Source organism: Hemitrygon akajei, chromosome 26, assembly GCF_048418815.1.
Source record: "Hemitrygon akajei chromosome 26, sHemAka1.3, whole genome shotgun sequence".
Lineage (NCBI taxonomy): Eukaryota > Metazoa > Chordata > Chondrichthyes > Myliobatiformes > Dasyatidae > Hemitrygon > Hemitrygon akajei.
In genome coordinates this window covers 31,910,009-31,916,008 of record NC_133149.1, presented here as the reverse complement: position 1 = coordinate 31,916,008, position 6,000 = coordinate 31,910,009, and the positions used below count along the sequence as shown (strand labels likewise).

General features: G+C 37.0%; 1 protein-coding gene across 1 annotated transcript in view; it reads left to right on the top strand.

Moving 5' to 3' along the window:
- Positions 1-2,117: 2,117 nt before the first annotated feature.
- Positions 2,118-6,000, top strand: part of LOC140716830 (protein Aster-B-like) — a 440,998-nt gene continuing 437,115 nt past the window's right edge. The window contains exon 1 of the mRNA XM_073029779.1: positions 2,118-2,218. The gene's annotated coding sequence lies outside the window, so the exon portion shown is untranslated. The remainder of the gene's footprint in view (positions 2,219-6,000) is intronic.

Genomic DNA, 6,000 nt, shown 5'->3' with positions numbered 1-6,000 from the left:
AAAGATTGTCAAACAAATTTTAAGTGCATACTATTGCAGATAAAATACTGGTGTGGAGTAAAGATTATAAACCAAACAATGAGTAAATAGATCATGCTTGAGTTAGGAGGTTGTGAGTCGTAGATGCTAAAAGGATTGTTGCTATTGCCCAAGCTTTTTGCAATTGATGTCAATAATTTGGACTAAACTATTTAGTGTAATATATGCAAGTTTTGCAGAGGATCCAAAAATAAAGGTTTTGATAGCAATATTGAGGATATAGAAAGCCTTCAGGGGAATAAATACTGGTTAAATGTATGGGTTGGGATGTGGTAGATGGAATATTATGTGGGAAAAATATGGGGTCATCGACTTTACTGAACAAAATAGAAGCTAGGAGTATTTTTAAATTGTAAAAGATTGAAAGGTGTTGACACTCAGAAATATCTGCATGTCTTTGCATGTGGTACTTGGCACATGGAGTACTGCTGAGATTACAATTCCAGAGGTCCTTCTTTTTAAGACTCAGCCTAACTCCAAAAATTCTCTTTTCAGGACCTTCCTTCTTGCCTGTGTTTTTACTACAAGTATAGAGAACAACCTCTAGCTGGTCACCCTCCCATTTCAGCATAGCCTTTGCCCACTCAGAGACATCTTTGTTCCTGCACCTGGGTATCAACAGTCTATCTTGGAATCAGTGACTATAGAAACCCCTCTTGGCATGGCTTGCCCAGACTTTGCCCTATCCCACTGTACAACATAGCTAGTCATAGTTCCACTGATCTAGCTGCTGTAATTTCTTCCTGAGACCCGCACCCACCATATCCAATGCAGTATACTTACTTGAGAGTGGAATAGCCCACAGGAGAATCCTGTACTATCTGCCTTTACTTTCTGGTGGTTAGCGATTTTTCTGGCTGACCCTTCGGTGTGACCATCTCCCTGAAACTCTAACACTATCTGCCTCCTATATGTTTCTCAGTGTGTCCAGTTGCTGTTCTAACCAATCCAGTTGTCTGAGAGGAGCTGTAGTTAGATGCACTTCCTGCATAGTCACCTGAGGTATTTGAATTCCTTGCTTTTTACAGGCGAAACTACCACTCCACTGACTGCCATCACTATTCCTTTGAACAACTTGTGGAGCCAAGGAATAACGAGTTGATTCAGAAATTCAGTCTTGCATCAGTAAAAAAAATCTGGGCACTAGTCTGTTTTGCTCGGATGAAATTACTCTTAAATTTGTGAACAGACAAATTTAAATAATTCTAAGAATTGAGGTAAACAATAAAGTTTTCTGTAATAGCGCCCTTGTCCCACTGCTGGAGCCATTGAGAAAACACTCTATTTGCTGTGCAAATCATAAGGAAAAAGCTTTGAAGGCCTGAATATATTCTGTTGCTTGTGTTTACTTTCATTGCAGTTGGACTCGGCAAATGGACATTTTAAGCACAATCATCAGCTGTAAAGATGCCATTTAAAACTAAATGAAAACAACATTTTCATATATTTCAACTCGGACGTATGACTAGTTCATGCAGAAGCTCATGGAGCCAGTTATGTGATGGTTCACCACTTCTGTCTAGACCACTCTCGCAAAAATTAATAACAAAATAAATCCTGTGCCTGTGACGTTGTAGTGCGTTTTTAATTGCTTGCCCATCAAGTAGCTTTGACTTGCTGATAGGCTGTTTTCAGTGGTCTGCTACATTTTTTACGCACACCATGTGAGAGGCAATGTTTCTAACGGGATCGTCTTAGCCCTGCCTCCGACCTGAAATAATTGGTGCTCTGTTGGGACTTAGTATATACAACCCGTTATGTGATTGGTAAACAAAACTGTCAGTCAAAACCTTGAGCCCGCACTGTTCCTCTAAGTTGAGCTGGCTTGAATGGAGGCAACTACTATTCATGTGGGGGCAGCTACTTAGGTTATGATTTTTAATTTTCACAGAAACATATTTTAAACCTACTGTTCTCTCATGTTTACTAAATTACTTCAGTACCGGTTCTAACATGAAATATAGGTATTGCGTGGTTGAAAAAGTTAGAGAAATTATGTGAAATAGTTCAGAGACTTTGCTGTAACCCCCTAAACTGCTAAATGTTTGCTGTATTTGACAGGAAATCTAGAGTGGTGAGAAAAAGAAATCTCGAAAGTAGAAGGAACTGGTGTTCCGGTTCTAAAATATTTCAGAGACCAAGTGAGGATTAATATCTAATTTTGTGTTTAAAGTGTAAGGTAAGTGAAATAAGTGGCGATTTTGGGAAGAGGGTTAGTGTAAGGGGAGTTTTAAAAACATATCTGTTTGGATGATATCATCAATTTGACACACTGTTTTCGCGGAAAGTTTTGGAAGAACAGTTATTCCAAGAGTTAAAGGCCGTCCGAGCATCTTGAGTATATATAGAAGTAGGACAATCCGACCTCCCCGCAGGAATAATCGTCATTCTACGTGCCCGCGTTGTGAAGTAGCAAATACTGAAGTCGCTTGAAACTTTATTATGTGCAATTATTTTTCCGAAAGTGTTCTAGAAGTATTTGATTGAAGTACTGTTTTATTTCGGAGTAGGGTCATTAACAAGATCGTGAGACCATACTCAACTATTTTTAAGTAGGTTTGAATTCTTTGCAATTATACTGTACATTATTTCAATGACATTATATACTCGCCTTAGAACAAGAATAAATATATATATACATATATATATCCTAGTTCTAAGTGATGTAGAATACTGCCATGAATGTTTGATTTCTGCTTTGTCAAACTGGGGAGGCAAAGTGATGAGTGACGTTTCAGATCAAGACCCTGCATCAGGACCTTTGTGTTCTGTGTATGTTGGTTAAGATTATGTATATGATACTGCAGTTTTAACAGTTTAAACCTTTTAAGATTGCACATTATAATCATAATTAGATTTATTTTTGGGAGGTATAATGTGTGGTGCCAATTTTATAATAGTAGAAAATATTGGAATTGGAAACTAATGATTAGAGTGAATTGTTCACATGAAAGGGTCAGATAATAAAGGATTATAAATTTAAAACTTTGGTAAAAGAAGACCATCCTTTACTTTTATTGTAGTATAAGATCATATTGAAGGTGTTTGCAGTAAATAGATCCCATATATAAGTAAATACACCCTTACGGAAGAAGGCATCAGCAAACGTTGGGAGAAAGTTTTGAGACCAATCAAAACATCTTTTTTACTGCTTCTAGAAAATTCTTCATTCAGTTTCATTTATTTATGGTAATTTGCTGTGCACTTTTATTTTATGCTGCATCCTAACAAAAAATTGTAACACATCAATCAAACTTCTGAAGAAGAAAGTAACTTTCCAGTAGAATCTTTTCTGTGACAGAAGTCAGTGTCATTTGAGCCTCATAATGTAGTAAATGCTGTTGCCATTTATCTCCTGACTGTGAAGCAAAAACTTCCTACTCCTTTCTAGGCACTTTGTCTCTAAATTAAAACCTATAATATTGTTTCATCAAATTAAAAGACATTTGTTGAAGTTGGCTCCCCTTCCCCACACTTGTATCCCATGTCAAGTACAAGAGGCCTTAGACCATGAATGGCATGGGACTAGTGTTAGAAATAACCAGTGATATACTGCCTAATCCAGCTGAAGGAAAATATCTTAATTTCCCATGCCATACATCCTTATTACTTATGAGTCATTGGGCTGTAAAACATTTTTTTGCAATTACACCACACCAAATAATGGGCAGTTTTGTGGACTGATCACCAGAGACAAAGCAGTTGACAACCCTAATCTGGGCTGCAGTCAAGTTCTAAGTTTAAAGGAGACAGGGTGGAGTATACCAGGCAATTCTCACCTCAAGAAACGTTTCATCAAATTTTATGGTTACTTCTAACCCTATTGGAGGATTTGGTTTTTGTTGCCCTTAGCAGTCTCTTCAGAGCATTTCTTTATGTTCACATAACAAAAATGTGGTGATATAGTAGTAGGGCATTTTGCTGTTATTTAATTTCAATTGATACATGAGAGTGGAGGTGACTTAAAACCCAGGAGTCTGAAAAATTCACAGAAAGTGTTTAACTTACAGGAGCATCATCCTGAGAATGGCTTCTGTTACTTTTAGATTTCCTCATTAAAATTGCTCAATGTTTTCCAGAAATAGATCATGTCAACAGAATTCTATCACTGGTGCACTGCTTATATGTGCCAAGATATTCTTTATGTTGTTAGCCAACTTCCTAAAATTAGATGCGAGACCACCATGCCCATGATGCACACAGACAGAATTTCACAAAATTGCATTGTGCATCAAAAAAGCTGTGAATGTCATGGACCTTTCACAATAAAGCAACAAAACATTTTTTATCTGGAGAGTTTATTTAAAGTAGTTGACCTTAACCTGGGCTGTTGACATTAGTGTTGTCAGTGGGCTCATATTGCACAGGGTGCCTGTTATTTAAGCAGAAGCTTAGCTTCCCAATATGGTATCAGTATGGGATATTTGTTTTCCTCATATAATTTTCCTAAACTAGATTTGGCCTTTGGCGAATAGGTCTTGAGCTAGTACCAAGGCAAATGGGTTTGATTTGGTATTTGTCTCTGTGTCACTCTAGTCACTGTTGCACGCAGTTTTACAATCACCATTGTCAGTTGGCCATTGTCCTTTCAAAGAAATTGAAACCTGCCTTGGAGTGATTATCCCAATTTGATTGCTGCTATGATGACTCCTTTGTGAAGGGTTAGATAAAACCCTGCCGACAAAATAATTTTGTAGGTAGCTTAAATAAGCCAAACCTTGATAGAGTCGATTATTAAATTTACATTTAAGTACTGCTGCTACAAAAGAATGTGATGTGGAAGAAGTTGAACAATCAGCAATTTGCAGATCCTGGAAATCCAAAATTAAACAGAAATTACTTAGAAAAACTCGTAGATCAGGCAGCATCTTTGGAAAGAGAAACGTAGTTAATATTTCAAGTTGAAGGTCCTTCATTAGAATGTTATTGGGTAGGATAGACGGGATGAAGAGAGGCAAGAGAACAACAATGTCCGTTGGAGACGCTTAAGATCATTCTTTAGGTTCCTCATAAGATTTCTTTCTTTATGACTATTCTTAGCTCTATTGCTGCCAGCCTTTTTTAGACCTCAATAATCTACTAAATATCTCCATGATGAAAATAGGTCCTCAAACTTCACCTTGACCTCTCCCTGCCCTGCTTTTACCCCCAACCCCAACTATAATGCAGTGCTATCTTTGCCCTCTTCCTGCCTATGCTCACCCCAAACCCACCTGCAGTCCTCAATTTGCTGCATCTTCCTCTCTGTCCTTTCCATGTCTTCCTTTCTATTCCCTTCCCAACCCCCGCCCCACCTTACTTACAATATCCTCCTTGCCTTTCCAATCCTTAACCCTAACCATGAGCCTTCTCTTTTTTCTGAAACTCTGTGATCCCTTTCTCTTCCACTTCCTGGGGTATTTTCTATTCACCTTTTGGATCTCTTTCCCTCTCTGGTACAAATTCTACTGTATGTACACAAAGGAATAGTAAGTACCTTGTGTGTAATTTCCATTTAATCTCTGTAACCCTGTTTTATCTTGGATTTGTCATTAACTGTGATTGACTGTAAATTGAACAACAGAGTTTAAATTAGACTGCCATTTAAGTCTTTAGACTTAATGTGGAAATATTTCACATTAAACTTAATTGTTCAGACTAAACTAAAAATAGTATTTTAAACAAAAAATTACAACATTGAATGCGTGATACTGTATTTCAAAGATAAATGTAAAACTACAAGCTCTTTGAATTGTCAGCAACCTTTGCCCAGTTTTTAAACTTGTTAAAATTGTCAGTAAATATTTTCATTAAAAATGTCACATAAAAGTATGTAAACCAAACAATGAAAGGACTAACAGCTGAAGTACATTTTAGTGTCCTGTTGCAAAATTGAACAGTTGAATGCTTGGTCTTAATCTCATATTATTTTTTAAATTTTGTTTACTGTCCATTTATAAATACTGTGATAAATAACTATTG